At 43.7% G+C, this 19138-nt stretch overlaps 1 pseudogene; it reads left to right on the forward strand.

The window, feature by feature from the left end:
* The first annotated feature begins 2462 nt into the window (after positions 1-2462).
* LOC112236091 overlaps positions 2463-19138 on the forward strand; it is a 44452-nt pseudogene continuing 27776 nt past the window's right edge.

Consider the following 19138-nt stretch of genomic DNA (forward strand, 5'->3'; position numbering starts at 1 on the left):
ATTAGAACCTTCATAAGAGCATCTTTCATCTTTCATTGCACTTGAAATCTCTCCATATCTAATGCCTGCCTCAGACCACTAATAGAACAGCTAAGTGCATCCTTAGATCATCGTTTACCCTCCCACGTCAATTTATACACTAAAGACAGAATGAAGATGTTTATCTCTCTGTGACCAGTAAACCTAGAAGACTTCATATAAATAGCCTAAACATTTTGCAATGTTATAAACAAGCAAAGCTAGGAAGCTTTAAAAAAAAAATGACATCCGAAATAACCAAATTATAATAGCTAGATTATTAGGCTAAATATTGACATCACTTTCAAATACACTACATATGTGGAGACCTGCTCATCGAACATCTCATTCCAAAATCATGGGTATTAACATGGAGTTGGTCCCCCCTTTGCTGCTAGAACAGCCTCCACTCTTCTGGAAAGGCTTTCCACTAGATGTTGGAACATTGCAGCGGGGACTTTCTTCCATTCAGCTACGAGAGCATTAGTGAGGTCGGGCACTGATGTTGGGCAATTAGGCCTGGCTCGCAGGCGGCGGTCCAATTCATCCCAAACGTGCTTGATGTGATGCTGGACAGGCCAGTCAAGTTATTCCACATTGATCTCGACAACCATTTCTGTACGGACCTTGCGTTCTGCACGCGGGATTTGTCATGCTGAAACAGGAAAGGGCCTTTTCCAAAGTTGGACGCACAGAATCGTCTAGAATGTCATTGTATGCTGTATCGTTAAGATTCCCCTTCACTGGAGCTAAGGGGCCTAGTCCAAACCATGAAAAACAGCCCCAGACCATTATTCCTCCTCCACCAAACTTTACAGTTGGCACTATACATTCCGGTAGGTGGCATCCTCCTGGCATCCGCCAAACCCAGATACGTCAGTTGGACTGCCAGATGGTGAAGCGGGATTCTTCACTCCAGAGAACGCGTTTCCATTGCTCCAGAGTCCAATGGTGGCTAGCTTTACACCATTCCAGTCGATGCTTGGCATTGCGCATGGTGATTTTAGGCTTGTGTGCGGGAACCCATTTCATGAAGCTCCCGACGGACAGTTCTTACTCTGACATTGCTTTCAGAGACAGTTTGGAACACGGAAATTAGTATTACAACCAAGGACAGACGAGTTTCACATCCTATGCTCTTGAGCAGTTAGCGGTCCCGTTCCGTTAGCTTGTGTGACCTACCACTTCGTGGCTGAGGCGTTGTTGTTCCTAGACGTTTCCACTTCACAATAACAGCACTTACAGTTGACCAGAGCAGCTCTAGCAGGGCAGAAATTTGACCAACTGACTTGTTAGAAAGGTGGCATCCTTTCACTGAGCTCTTCAGTAAGGCCATTCTACTGCCAATGTTTGTCTATGGAGATTGCATGGCTGTGTACTCCACTAATTTGATAGGACGTCCACATACGTTTGTCTATATATTGTATGTGCAATCGATAGACCAACCTAGTATTAAGTCATAAGGCTACTGAGTCATAAGGCTACATCTGAGCTGCTTCAATATTTGTATCTATTAGACTTATATATTACTATCATCTAAAAGCTCCCTCATTTCACTGTAGCCTAACCAATAGCTTGAAGGTCAACACCTCATTTCACTGTAGCCTAACCAATAGCTTGAAGGTCAACATATTAGGTTTCATGGCAACACAGCAACTTGCTACTTCATGTTTAATCATTTAGTATGACTCAATTGTATAATATCTGTAGGCCTTGATAGGGCTCAATTCCTGCCTGCCATTAGGCTACAATGATTTGTTGCGCAATTACGAAAACCGTTGTCATCATATTCTAGTTATAGCTGATAGTTGATATTTTCGATTTCGATTTTTATTCATTCTTGCACACAGTTTACATAAACTGAAGAAATTCAGAGTTTACATCAATCAAACATCGCGTAGAAAATAGCACGAGAAAATACTTAGATTACATAACAGATGGCAAACATATAGTACAGACAAATACATAACAGGCTACAGAACATTTCTTCTCTGTAAAAAAACCCCACAAATATATAAATAAAAGATACATTTGAATAGGTATCCTCTAAAGAGCTACAGCTAACTATTTCGCCTTTATTCTGGAATAATTGTCAGCATTGGACAGCTCTTGTAACGACACAGGTACATTTCCGTTTGTATCGAGTGCCCTACGTGGTGTTTTGGGAAACGTGTCTACGGCCGTTATTTTGTACAATGCATCGCCATCGGGAAACGGGCCCTGGATGGTTCGTATGAATCTACAAAACTCCTGGCCCCAGATCCTACAATCTGTCCAATATGAAAATATTAGTGGAACTGTATATTCCCAATAAATAACTTACAGTACCACGCATTAACTTAAAAATCCTGAAAAGTCCGAATGCAACGTAACAGTAACTCCCCACCCCATGCCGTGTGATTCAGCCACGTTCAACGCACGCAAGTTTCAGATGAACGGAACGCCCCCGTACCGCATCTCTATCAATTTTGACTTAACTTGGGAGTACATGTCTACATGAGATGCTATACGGGCGAATACAACTGTAATATACCTTGACATTGGAAATTAAACTTTAATGTGCCGAATATGCGTTCATAGGCTTCACGCAATACCAAATAATGAGCGAGGATATCGATTCAGTAATCTTTCTGAAAATGAATCTAATTATTCGTATGTTTATACTTTTCATCGCTTCACCGGTCGATTCAACTGAAAACATCGACGTTTGTCCAACTTTTTGCGACTGCACCAAATGGGACAGTACGAAAACAGTGTCATGCTTCGAAATTGACGTCCTACCTGCATTCCATCCCAGCACTAAAGAGCTGTAAGTACTCTCGTTTCCGTATCTTTCTACTGTTTCTTTTTACCGGCCCTGTCAGTCAGTCGAAGTGATGTTGATTTAAAGGAATAACTCAGCGAAAGAGAAGTTCACTTAATTGACATACGACGAATAATACCTAGTAGTGGGGTTCAGTTTTAAGCTACAGTCTGCGATTCAAGAAATCTGTTCAACTGGTGATTTGAATTCTTTATATTTACCTATTGATTCTTACCTCATGGGTTTAACACAGCTGTCTGTTTTTATCATTACCCAACATACAAAGAAGGTATTCTCATCTTGTAAATGTGTATAATCTAATAATAATAATAATAATAATAATAATCAGCTTCTATTGGATACGATGTCGACAGAACAATCACTCTCTCTTTCTGCAGATCTACACTGACTTGTAACCATCACCCCATAGCCCCCAAATATGTTTCTATTAACTATATAATGTCTATGGATGTAACAGGTCAGGCAATAGTTACTTGGTATTTGCAGGTAACTAAATTACAACAAAAAAAGTTAATGCGGTATAATAATGAGTTGCATGGATATTATAGAGATGTGAAAACTAGAATGGATACCATTACACGAACAACACAAATGAAATGAAAAGCACTATAAAAAAAATGGATTATGGATGTATTATCACAACAGGTGGCTTGTGGAGACAAGACTGACCTCCATATCTCAGGATGCCTTCGCCAACTTGATCAACATCTCTCACATGTAGGTTTTCGTTTGTAACATATGCTACTATGTTATATCTGTAGTGGTAAAAGTATGATATCCTAGAACTGAACAGCCCGTCATTGATTGTCTCACTTCCATACACTTCCATAGGGCCTACAGGGGAACAGCCTGGGATGTAGATGTAGCTCGGGACTGTACACAATGTATTTCTATCCAATCTGTTCTTGCAGTGAAAAAGTTATACATGTCCATTCTATATTTTCCCAATCAGTTACATATCAGATGATGAAAGTCTGAGGAGTCTGGAGAGACATTCTTTTCACAAGCTGACCAATGCTATCCACATGTAAGTACTCTAGGGTAGGTGGCCCCGCCACAGTCCCTCTTTTTTCTTCAGAAACCCTTTTCTCTCTTATCTCATATATCTATCTACCTCAGCTCAGGGTTGCAGCGCATATAGAGCCTCCAATCTACCATTAAGAGTTTGCGTTTTAGCCCAACGGTATGTGGTTTGGAATTGGAGGCTCTTTTAGCCCAACCATGTGGTTTGGAATTGGAGGCTCTGTTAGACCAACCATGTGGTTTGGAATTGGAGGCTCTTTTAGCCCAACCATGTGGTTTGGAATTGGAGGCTCTTTTAGCCCAACCATGTGGTTTGGAATTGGAGGCTCTTTTAGCCCAACCATGTGGTTTGGAATTGGAGGCTCTGTTAGACCAACCATGTGGTTTGGAATTGGAGGCTCTTTTAGCCCAACCATGTGGTTTGGAATTGGAGGCTCTGTTAGACCAACCATGTGGTTTGGAATTGGAATAGGAGGTGCCTGAATCTTCGTTTAGCCTAAAAGGTTTAGACAGAGAAATATCAATTACATGACCAAACGAGAGACTGAATAAAAATATTGGAAAATAACATGCATTTACATGAATTCTCAACGGCTGGCACAGAGGCAGGGCCCGAATTACCGACCGGAGCACATGCCCCGGGGCCCCAGGTGACGTCCACTGATTTTGTTAAACTGTTTGAGTCACTCAGACAACATAAGAAAAAGGCATAAGCCATGTCGAAATGTGTAAATCTACAGGAAATACGAGCACATTTTTCTCTCAAAGGCAAAATGTGTAGAATTGCTGGAATTTAGTTTTAAAACAGCAAAAATGTATTTCTACCACAAAGAGTACGGGGCCCCAGATTTGGTTAGTCCGGCCCTGCACAGATGCTGTTTTTGTTGTGGTTGCAGTCTCCCAAACAGCCACGGTAGACATGCACAGACTCTGGGTTGTGGCTTAAGGAAAGGGAAAGGGGATACCTACTCAGTTGCACAACTGACTACATTCGGCTGAAATGTGTCTTCTCAAGAGGCAATATTCAGCTGCTATATCCTTTTTGACTTATAAGATAATGATGTACCCATTGATTCTTAATGAATATAACTTATAAATGTCTCATGAAATTAGTTCAGCTGTTGTACCCCATCAGATCCCAAAATATAAGCTTGTTTTACTCCAATGTTTGTAAACATAGTAAATGTAAACAAACACTATATAGCCTCAAAACATAGTTAAAACTATACTTTGGATATCATGGATCCCTGTATGCGTAGCTCTGTCTATGAATTTGAGAGTGCTTACATGTCTCCAGCCCCATCCCTCAGCTTTTTACCAAAACAGGGGCGAGGATTACTGATCCAACCCTATCTTTTCTCTTCCTGGGTGATTATGATTGCATTCCAGTATGGTAGAAATGTGTTTGGCACTGGGAACATGGAACATGGTTACATGGTAACATAGAACATGGTAACATGGTAACATGGTAACATAGAACATGGTAACATGGTAACATAGAAGATGGTGATATAGAACCTGGTAACATGATAACGTAAAACATGGTAACAGAGAACAGTGTAACATGGCAAGATGGTAACATAGAACATGGTAACATGAAACATGGTAACATAGAGTGTGGTAACATGGCAACATGGTAACATAGAACATGGTAACATGGTAACATAGAACATGGTAACATAGAACATGGTAACATGGTAACATAGAAGATGGTGATATAGAACATGGTAACATGATAACGTAAAACATGGTAACAGAGAACAGTGTAACATGGCAAGATGGTAACATAGAACATGGTAACATGAAACATGGTAACATAGAGTGTGGTAACATGGCAACATAGAACATGGTAACATGGTAACATAGAACATGGCAACATAGAACATGGTAACATAGAACATGGTAACATAGAATATGGTAACATAGAACATGGTAACATGGTAACATAGAACATGGTAACATAGAACATGGTAACATGGTAACATAGAACATGGTAACATAGAACATGGTAACATGTAACATGGTAACATAGAACATGGTAACATAGAACATGGTAACATGTAACATGGTAACATAGAACATGGTAACATAGAACATGGTAACATAGAACATGGTAACGTGTAACATGGTAACATAGAACATGGTAACATGGCAAGATGGTAACATAGAACATGGTAACATAGAACATGGTAACATAGAATATGGTAACATGAAACATGGTAACATAGTAACATAGAACATGGTAACATAGAACATGGTAACATGGTAACATGAAACATGGTAACATAGAACATGGTAACATAGAACATGGTAACATGGTAACATAGAACATGGTAACATAGAACATGGTAACATGGTAACATAGAACATGGTAACATAGAACATGGTAACATGGTAATATAGAACATGGTAACATAGAACATGGTAACATAGAACATGGTAACATAGAACATGGTAACATAGAATATGGTAACATAGAACATGGTAACATGGTAACATAGAACATGGTAACATAGAACATGGTAACATGGTAACATAGAACATGGTAACATAGAATATGGTAACATGAAACATGGTAACATGAAACATGGTAACATAGAATGTGGTAACATAGCAACATGGTAATATAGAACATGGTAACATGGTAACATAGAACATGGTATCATGGTAACATAGAACATGGTATCATGGTAACATAGAACATGGTGTCATGGTAACATGGTAACATAGAACATGGTAACATTATGGACATTTTGGACTGTGTGCTGTGGTGTTGGTTGTTGTTCAAGTGTGTGCGCATCACATTAATTTACTGTGTGTGTCTGTGTGTGTGTGTTTGTGTTTATGTGTGTCACAGAGAGATAAGGGGTATCAGGAGCCTGTCTTACATTGACCCAGAGGCATTCAAGGACCTAACAAACTTAAAGTACCTGTAAGTGGGGGAAATTATTTCATTTAATTTATTTACCCTTATTTTACCGGGTAAGTTGACTAAAAACCTATTTTGATGCAACAATTAACTGTCATGACAGCTTCAGACCTTATTCACAGATTTCTTTTATATTTTTATGTTCATAATTTTTAATGGGGTAAGAACGCTCCCATGCATAAACCCTGCAGATCAAAAACCGCTTCACACCGCAACGATTAATATTTGTATTTGGATACTCAGAAGAAGAAAAAATGCTAGCCGTGATGGTTTTTAAAAAGACCCAACCGTTTATCAGCTACCCACACTGGCTGTTTATGGTCGAACATTCTGCTGTGAATAAGGTCGATTGCTCCTTAAGAGAGCTGCAAACCACCTCTGCTACCATAGAAATAATGTAAAACTCAGGTGCTACCATATTAGTCAAGTAAAACCTCAGGTGCTACCATATTAGTCAAGTAAAACTTCAGGTGCTACCATATTAGTCAAGTAAAACCTCAGGTGCTACCATATTAGTCAAGTAAAACCTCAGGTGCTACCATATTAGTCAAGTAAAACCTCAGGTGCTACCATATTAGTCAAGTAAAACTTCAGGTGCTACCATATTAGTCAAGTAAAACCTCAGGTGTTACCATATTAGTCAAGTAAAACTTCAGGTGCTACCATATTAGTCAAGTAAAACCTCAGGTGCTACCATATTAGTCAAGTAAAACCTCAGGTGCTACCATATTAGTCAAGTAAAACCTCAGGTGCTACCATATTAGTCAAGTAAAACCTCAGGTGCTACCATATTAGTCAAGTAAAACTTCAGGTGCTACCATATTAGTCAAGTAAAACCTCAGGTGCTACCATATTAGTCGAGTAAAACTTCAGATGCTACCATATTATTCAAGTAAAACTTCAGGTGCTACCATATTAGTGAAGTAAAACTTCAGGTGCTACCATATTAGTCAAGTAAAACTTCAGGTGCTACCATATTAGTCAAGTAAAACCTCAGGTGCTACCATATTAGTCAAGTAGAACCTCAGGTGCTACCATATTAGTCAAGTAGAACCTCAGGTGCTACCATATTAGTCAAGTAAAACCTTCCACACGTGTTCAAGAAAAGGAAGAAGCAGAGAACTGTGAAATGGCTACAAGAAACAATGGTCCAGTCACTTAATGAGTATGTCTTCCAGGAGCCCTTTCATCGATGAAGTGTTGTCTTGTTCATGTTGGTATTCTCCTGTCCTTTTACAGGAAGATGCATTAGATTCGGGCTTCACTTTGACTACCTAATTTATAATAATTTAATTTAATCATTTATCAGAACCCTTTTATCCAGAGCAACTTACAGTGATGTGTGCACCATGCTCCATGCTCTACCAAATGAGCTACCTGGTCCCATACAGTGGGGCAAAAAAGTATTTAGTCAGTCACCAATTGTGCAAGTTCTCCCACTTAAAAAGATGAGAGAGGCCTGTAATAGGTACACTTCAACTATGACAGACAACATGATTGTAGGGTTGTTAATGAATTTATTTGCAAATTATGGTGGAAAATAAGTATTTGGTCACCTACAAACAAGCAAGATTTCTGGCTCTCACAGACCTGTAAATTCTTCTTTAAGAGGCTCCTCTGTCCTCCACTCGTTACCTGTATTAATGGCACCTGTTTGAACTTGTTATCAGTATAAAAGACACCTGTCCACAACCTCAAACAGTCACACTCCAAACTCCACTATGGCCAAGACCAAAGAGCTGTCAAAGGACACCAGAAACAAAATTGTAGACCTGCACCAGGCTGGGAAGACTGAATCTGCAATAGGTAAGCAGCTTGGTTTGAAGAAATCAACTGTGGGAGCAATTATTAGGAAATGGAAGACATACAAGACCATTGATAATCTCCCTCGATCTGGGGCTCCATGCAAGATCTCACTCCGTGGGGTCAAAATGATCACAAGAACGGTGAGCAAAAATCCCAGAACCACACGGGGGGACCTAGTGAATGACCTTCAGAGAGCTGGGACCAAAGTAACAAAGCCTACCATCAGTAACACACTACGCCGCCAGGGACTCAAATCCTGCAGTGCCAGACGTGTCCCCCTGCTTAAGCCAGTACATGTTCAGGCCCATCTGAAGTTTGCTAGAGAGCATTTGGATGATCCAGAAGAAGATTGGGAGAATGTCATATGGTCAGATGAAACCAAAATAGAACTTTTTGGTAAAAACTCAACTCGTCGTGTTTGGAGGACAAAGAATGCTGAGTTGCATCCAAAGAACACCATACCTACTGTGAAGCATGGGGGTGGAAACATCATGCTTTGGGGCTGTTTTTCTGCAAAGGGACCAGGACGAATGATCTGTGTAAAGGAAAGAATGAATGGGGCCATGTATCGTGAGGTTTTGAGTGAAAACCTCCTTCCATCAGCAAGGGCATTGAAGATGAAACGTGGCTGGGTCTTTCAGCATGACAATGATCCCAAACACACCGCCCGGGCAATGAAGGAGTGGCTTCGTAAGAAGCATTTCAAGGTCCTGGAGTGGCCTAGCCAGTCTCCAGATCTCAACCCCATAGAAAATCTTTAGAGGGAGTTGAAAGTCCGTGTTGCCCAGCAACAGCCCCAAAACATCACTGCTCTAGAGGAGATCTGCATGGAGGAATGGGCCAAAATACCAGCAACAGTGTCTGAAAACCTTGTGAAGACTTACAGAAAACGTTTGACCTCTGTCATTGCCAACAAAGGGTATATAACAGTATTGAGTATTGAGATAAACTTTTGTTATTGACCAAATACTTATTTTCCACCATAATTAGCAAATAAATTCATAAAAAATCCTACAATGTGATTTTCTGGATTTTTTTTTTCTCATTTTGTCTGTCATAGTTGAAGTGTACCTATGATGAATATTACAGGCCTCTCATCTTTTTAAGTGGGAGAACTAGCATAATTGGTCGCTGACTAAATACTTTTTTGCCCCACTGTATGTGTGAGTGTTTGTGTTTGTCATCAGAATGCATGTGTGTGTGTGTGTGTGTTTGTGTGAGTGTGTGTGTGTGTGTGTGTGTGTGTGTGTGTGTGTGTGTGTGTGTGTGTGTGTGTGTGTAAGCGTAAGCATGTGTGAAAGTATGGGTAGAAACCAGTGTGTGTGCATAGAGTCAGGGCAAGAGTTTGTTTAAAAAACAAGTTGTTTCGCAGTCTTATCGCTTCTTTTTCTTTTTTTCTTTTTTTTAGGACATAATGTAGAAAAACACTTTTTTTTATCAATGAGAAACTGGGTATATGGTACTGGAGATAATGAATGTGAAGTTATTAGCTTGAGCTTGCATGCCCAGTTAGGTGGAATTTAGCCAATCACAGATGTTGATCAATTAGCTCAGTTGGTAAGTCATTAGCAGAGTTAAGTGTGCATGGTGCTCGTTTGTAAATAAACCCTGCCGTGTCATTCCAGAACACTAGATAAAACCCTAGAATGGAAATTGTCATACAGGCGACTACACCACGGCCATCTTGGTTAATATTGTATCTTTATGGGTAGCCTAGCCCTGATGGAGACTGAGACAGTATTTGTTCCTCTGCAGGGGTATCTTCAACACTGGCCTGCCCTCCTTCCCTGCTCTGGGCCAGATCCGTTCCAGCCAGGACGACTTCATCTTGTAAGTGTGTCCGCTTGTTGGTCCTTCTGGCTGGGCTTTTCTATTATATCGCCCCCACACCACCACCCCAATTATCATCACCACGACCACTACCAGCACCACCACCATCACCACAAATACCAGCACCACCACCAATACCATGACCACCACCACCATCATAACCATACCATCACCACAAATACCATCACCACCATCATCACCACCAATGCCATCACCACCATCATCACCACCAATACCATCACCACCACCACCATCATCACCACCCCCATCATCACCTCTCCCATCATTTCCAACATCACAAACCACCATCACCACCAATACCACCATCACCAATACCATCACCATCATCATCACCACCATAACCACCATCATCACCATCGGCACCACCATCACCACAAATACCATCACCATCACCAATACCATCACCACCAATACCACCATCACCACCATCACAACAACCATAACCACCATCATCATCACCAATACCATCACCACCACCATCACCACCATCACCACCCCCATCATCACCACTCCCACCATTTCCAACATCACAACCACCACCATCATCACCAATACCATCATCACCATCCCCATCATCACCACTCCCATAATTTCCACCATCACCACCATCACAACAACCATCACCACCATCATCACCACCAATACCATCACCACCATCACCACCACCAATACCATCAACACCACCATCACCACCACCACCATAATCACCACCAATACCATCACCACCACCAACATCACCACCACCATCATCAGCAGCACCATCACTACCACCATCACCACCAGCACCACCATCATCACCACCCCATCATCACCACTCCCATCATTATCCCCATCACAACCACCACCAACACCATCATCACCACCCCCACCACCAACATCACCACCATCACCACCATCATCACCACAACCACCATCACCAACATCATCACCACCAATACCATCATCACCACTCCCATAATTTCCACCATCACAATCACCACCATCATCTCCACCATCACCACCATCACAACAACCATCACCACCATCATCACCACCACCATAATCACCACCAATACCATCACCACCACCAACATCACCACCACCACATCAGCAGCACTATCACTACCACCATCACCACAACCACCATCACCATCACCGTCAACACCAATATCATCACCACCATCATCATCACTAATACAATCATCACCACCATCATCACCACCCCCATCATCACCACTCCCATCATGTCCACCATCACAACCACCACCACCACCACCAATACCACCACGAACACCATCACCACAAATACCATCACCACCACCATTCGCCATCACCACCAAATCCATCACCACCATCACCACCACCAATACCATCACCAATACCAGCACCACCATCACAACCACTACCACCATCACCACCATCATCACCAACACCACCATCAACACTACCATCACCACCATCATCACCACCATGACCACCACCAATACCATAAACACCACCATCACCATCACCACCATAATCACCACCAATACCATCACCACCACCAACATCACCACCACCACATCAGCAGCACCATCACTACCACCATCACCACAACCACAACCACCATCACCACCATCAACACCAACACCACCATCAACACTACCATCACCACCATCATCACTCACTACCAATATCATCATCAACACCCTCATCTCCACCCCCATCATCACAACTCCCACCATTTCCACCATCACAACCACCATCACCACCAATACCATCATCATCACCACCATCACCACCAAAACCAACACCATCACCATAATCACCACCACAGTCATCATCACCACCACCACCATCATCACCACCAATACCATCATCACCACCATCACCACCCAATACCATCACCACCACCAACATCACCACCACCATCATCAGCAGCACCATCACTACCACCATCACCACCAGCAACACCATCATCACCACCCCATCATCACCACTCCCATCATTATCCCCATCACAACCACCACCAACACCATCATCACCACCCCCACCACCACCATCACCACCATCATCACCACAACCACCATCACCAACATCATCACCACCAATACCATCATCATCACCACCACCATCAACATCACCCCCAGCACCACCACCATCACCACCAATATCATCACCACCATCATCATCACCAATACAATCATCACCACCCCCATCATCACCACTCCCATCATGTCCACCATCACAACCACCACCACCACCACCAATACCACCACGAACACCATCACCACAAATACCATCACCACCACCAACATCACCACCACCACATCAGCAGCACTATCACTACCACCATCACCACAACCACCATCACCATCACCACCACCGTCAACACCAATATCATCACCACCACCATCAACACCACCATCACCACCATCATCACTCACTACCAATATCATCATCACCACCCTCATCTCCACCCCCATCATCACAGCTCCCACCATTTCCACCATCACAACCAATACCATCATCATCACCACCAAAACCAACACCATCACCATAATCACCACCAATACCATCATCACAACCACCAGCATCGTCACCATCATCACCACCAATACCACCACCATCACCACCACCATCATCACCACCAATACCATCATCACCACCATCATCACCACTCCCATAATTTCCACCATCACCACCATCATCACCACCAATACCATCACCACCACCATCATCAGCAGCACCACCCCATCATCACCACTCCCATCATTAGCCCCATCACAACCACCACCCACACCACCATCACCACCCCCACCACCAACATCACCACAATCATCACCACCAATACCATCATCCCCATCAAAACCAATCATCACCACCACCAATACCAACATCACCACCATCATCACCACCCCCATCATGACCACTCCCATCATTTCCACCATCACCACCACCATCATCACCACCATCACCATCATCACCACCATCACAACCACCACCATCACCACCACCATCATCACCACCAATACCATCTTCACCACCATCATCACAACCCCCATCATCGCCACTCCCATAATTTCCACCACCACCGCCATCATCACTACCACCACCATCATCACCACCAATACCATCACCACCACCATCATTACCACCAATACCACCACCACCAGCACCACCATCATCACCACCCCATCATCACCACTCCCATCATTAGCCCCATCACAACCACCATCATCACCACCCCCACCACCAACATCACCATCATCACCACCATCATCACCACCAATACCATCATCACAACCACCAGCATCGTCATCACCACCAATACCAACACCACCACCATCACCACCACTGTCATCCCTACCAATACCATCATACCCTCATCGCAACCCCCATCATCACCACTCCCATAATTTCCACCACCACCACTACCGTCATCATCACCACCACCACCAATACCATCACCACCACCATCACCATCCCATCATCACCACTCCCATCATTATCCCCATCACAACCACCACCAGCACCATCATCACCACCCCCACCACCAACATCACCATCATCACCACCACCACCATCCTCATCACCACCACCATCACACCCATCATCACAACCACTACCATCATAACCACCAATTCCAACGCCACCACAATAACCACCACCATCGTCACCACCAATACCATCATCACCGCCATCATCACCACCGCCATCATCACCACCCCCATCATCACCACCAATACCATCACCACCACCATCATCAACACCACCACTATCATCAGCAGCACCACCACCATCACCACTATCATCACCGCCCCATCATTAACCCCATCACAACCACCACCAGCACCATCATCACCATCCCCACCACCAACATCACCATTATCACCACCATCACCACCATCACCACCACCATCACCACCATCATCACCACCAATACCACCACAATCACCACCACCATCACCATTATCACCACCAATACCACCATCACCACCATCATCACCACTCCCATCATTTCCACCATCACAACCACTACCACCACCATTATCACCACCATCACCACCATCACCACCACCACCATCATCACCACCAATACCACCATCACCACCACCATCACCATTATCACCACCAATACTACCATCACCACCATCATCATCACCACTCCCATCATTTCCACCATCACAACCACTACCACCACCATCATCACCACCATCACCAGCAATACCATAATCTCCACCACCACCACCATCACCACCATCATTACCACTCCCATCATTTCCACCATCACAACCACCATCATCACCACCATCATCACCACCATCACCACCACCACCACCATCACAACACCACCATCACCACCACTACCATCACCACCACTCCCATCATTACCACCATCACAACCACCACCCCCACCACCACCACCATCCTCACCACCACCATCATCACCACCAATACCATCATCACCACCTTCACCACTATCATCACCACCCCCATCATTTTCACCATCACAACCACTACCAAAATCAAATCAAATCAAATGTATTTATATAGCCCTTCGTACATCAGCTGATATCTCAAAGTGCTGTACAGAAACCCAGCCTAAAACCCCAAACAGCAAGCAATGCAGGTGTAGAAGCACGGTGGCTAGGAAAAACTCCCTAGAAAGGCCAGAACCTAGGAAGAAACCTAGAGAGGAACCAGGCTATGTGGGGTGGCCAGTCCTCTTCTGGCTGTGCCGGGTGGAGATTATAACAGAACATGGCCAAGATGTTCAAATGTTCATAAATGACCAGCATGGTCGAATAATAATAAGGCAGAACAGTTGAAACTGGAGCAGCAGCACGAAGCCGTGGAGTAGTAGATACTACGCTAGCACGGGGTTTAAAGTTAGTAGGCCGGAGGCCGGTTGAAGGCACAGCGGATTAAGTATTCGTCGGCAGACCAGTCGTGGTGGTGCGGTGGGGCGCCGTATCGACAAAGGATCCAAGCCAGATGGCGAAAGAGGCATTGTAGTTGTAGTAATTTAGTTTGCTAGCCTGGAGATGCGCCTGGCTCACGGCTAACTGGTGGAGATTATAACAGAACATGGCCAAGATGTGCAAATGTTCATAAATGACCAGCATGGTCGAATAATAATAAGGCAGAACAGTTGAAACTGGAGCAGCAGCACGGCCAGGTGGACTGGGGACAGCAAGGAGTCATCATGTCAGGTAGTCCTGGGGCATGGTCCTAGGGCTCAGGTCCTCCGAGAGAGAGAAAGAAAGAGAGAAGGAGAGAATTAGAGAACGCACACTTAGATTCACACAGGACACCGAATAGGACAGGAGAAGTACTCCAGATATAACAAACTGACCCTAGCCCGCCGACACATAAACTACTGCAGCATAAATACTGGAGGCTGAGACAGGACCACCACCACCATCATCACCATCACCACCATCAGCACCACCATCACCACCACCACAACCACCATCACAATCATCACCACCACCATCACCACCACCATCAACACCATCACCACCATCACAACTACCATCACCACCACCACCATGTTTCAAATGTTCTGCCCTTGATAACATAAGACATGAAAGAGAAAAATATCAAGACAATCTTCTCCATTGAGAAAAATTACCCATAATGGACATCTAATTGCCCAGCCTTTGTGCCCCTCTTTTTTCCCTTAATGTGTGTGTGTGCGTGTGTGAACTGCATACAGACAGAAATAGCAAGAGTGCTGCGATGAGACAAATGATGGGGATCAGATGAAAGGGTTATTTATAGGAAATTCATTATGAATAAAAAGGTATCATCTTGTTATTAAAGTACAGTCCTCATCACCTAACAGTATGGTCCTCATCACCTAACAGTATGGTCCCCATCACCTAACAGTACAGTCCCCATCACCTAACAGTATCGTCCCCATCACCTAACAGTACAGTCCACATCACCTGACATTATGGTCCCCATCACTTGACAGTACAATCCCCATCACCTAACAGTATAGTCCCCATCACCTAATAGTGCAGTCTCCATCACCTAATGGTAAGGTCTCCATCACCAAACAGTATTAACCCCATCACCTAACAGTACAGTCCCCATCACCTAACAGTATAGTCCCCATCACCTAATAGTGCATTCTCCATCACTTAACAGTACGGTCCCCATCACCTAACAGTACAATTCCCATCACCTAACAGTGCAGTCCCCATCACCTAAACGCTACAGTCCCCATCACCAAACAGTATTAACCCCCTCACCTAACAGTATGGTCCCATCACCTAAACGCTACAGTCCCCATCACCTAACAGTATGGTCCCATCACCTAAACGCTACAGTCCCCATCACCTAACAGTATGGTCCCATCACCTAAACGCTACAGTCCCCATCACCTAATAGTATGGTCCCCATCACCTAACAGTATGGTCCCATCACCTAAACGCTACAGTCCCCATCACCTAACAGTATGGTCCTCATCACCTAACAGTATGGTCCCCATCACCTAACAGTATGGTCCCCATCACCTAACAGTACAGTCCCCATCACCTAACAGTACGGTCCCCATCTCCTAGCAGTACAATCCCCATCATCTAACAGTACAGTCCCCATCACCTAACAGTACGGTCCCCATCTCCTAGCAGTACAATCCCCATCACCTAACAGTATGGTCCCCATCACCTAACAGTACAGTCCCCATCACCTAACAGTACGGTCCCCATCTCCTAGCAGTACAATCCCCATCATCTAACAGTACAGTCCCCATCACCTAACAGTACAGTCCCCATCACCTAACAGTACAATCCCCATCACCTAACAGTTTAGTCCCCATCACCTAACAGTTTAGTCCCCATCACCTAACAGTTTAGTCCCCATCACCTAACAGTTTAGTCCCCATCACCTAACGGTATAGGCCCCATCCGTGTGAAGTTTTTAGATTCAAGATCGGGACAGGAGATGGCAGGATCAACAGTCCACAGTAATCTGCAGTACAGGAATAGTTTTTAACTGAGGAGGGGGGAGATGTAGAAATACTGTATGGGGGGTGTATAAATACTGTATGGGGGATGTATAAATACTGTATGGGGGTGTAGAACTACTGTATGGGGGTGTACAAATACTGTATGGGGGTGTAGAAATACTGTATGGGGGTGTAGAAATACTGTATGGGGGATGTAGAAATACTGTATGGGGGGGATGTATAAATACTGTATGGGGGTGTAGAACTACTGTATGGGGGTGTACAAATACTGTATGGGGGATGTAGAAATACTGTATGGGGGTGTAGAAATACTGTATGGGGGATGTAGAAATACTGTATGGGGGTGTAGAAATACTGTATGGGGGATGTAGAAATACTGTATGGGGGTGTAGAAATACTGTATGGGGGATGTAGAAATACTGTATGGGGGTGTAGAAATACTGTATGGGGGGGTGTAGAAATACTGTATGGGGGATGTAGAAATACTGTATGGGGGTGTAGAAATACTGTATGGGGGTGTAGAAATACTGTATGGGGGTGTAGAAATACTGTATGGGGGTGTAGAAATACTTTATGGGGGTGTATAAATACTGTATGGGGGATGTAGAAATACTGTATTTGGGGGGTGTAGAAATACTGTATGGGGGTGTAGAAATACTGTATGGGGATGTAGAAATACTGTATGGGGGGGGATGTAGAAATACTGTATGGGGTGTAGAAATACTGTATGGGGGATGTAGAAATACTGTATGGGGTGGGGGATGAAGAAATACTGTATGGGGGATGTAGAAATACTGTATGGGGTGTAGAAATACTGTATGGGGGTGTACAAATACTGTATGGGGGTGTAGAAATACTGTATGGGGTGTAGAAATACTGTATGGGGGGTGTAGAAATACTGTATGGGGGGTGTAGAAATACTGTATGGGGGATGTAGAAATACTGTATGGGGGTGTAGAAATACTGTATGGAGGGTGTAGAAATACTGTATGGGGGTGTAGAAATACTGTATGGGGGTGTAGAAATACTTTATGGGGGTGTATAAATACTGTATGGGGGATGTAGAAATACTGTATTTGGGGGGTGTAGAAATACTGTATGGGGGTGTAGAAATACTGTATGGGGATGTAGAAATACTGTATGGGGGGATGTAGAAATACTGTATGGGGTGTAGAAATACTGTATGGGGGATGTAGAAATACTGTATGGGGTGGGGGATGAAGAAATACTGTATGGGGGGATGTAGAAATACTGTATGGGGTGTAGAAATACTGTATGGGGGTGTACAAATACTGTATGGGGGTGTAGAAATACTGTATGGGGGTGTAGAAATACTCTATGGGGGTGATGTAGAAATACTGTATGGGGGTGATGTAGAAATACTGTATGGGGGGATGTAGAAATACTGTATGGGGGATATAGAAATACTGTATGGGGGATGTAGAAATACTGTATGGGGGTGTAGAAATACTGTATGGGGGGATGTAGAAATACTGTATGGGGGCGTAGAAATACTGTATGGGGGATGTAGAAATACTGTATGGGGGTGTAGAAATACTGTATGGGGGTGTAGAAATACTGTATGGGGGATGTAGAAATACTGTATGGGGGTGTAGAAATACTGTATGGGGGTGTAGAAATACTGTATGGGGGGATGTAGAAATACTGTATGGGGTGTAGAAATACTGTATGGGGGGGATGTAGAAATACTGTATGGGGGATGTAGAAATACTGTATGGGGGTGATG

The sequence above is a fragment of the Oncorhynchus tshawytscha genome, linkage group LG08, assembly GCF_018296145.1.
Source record: "Oncorhynchus tshawytscha isolate Ot180627B linkage group LG08, Otsh_v2.0, whole genome shotgun sequence".
NCBI classification, from domain to species: domain Eukaryota; kingdom Metazoa; phylum Chordata; class Actinopteri; order Salmoniformes; family Salmonidae; genus Oncorhynchus; species Oncorhynchus tshawytscha.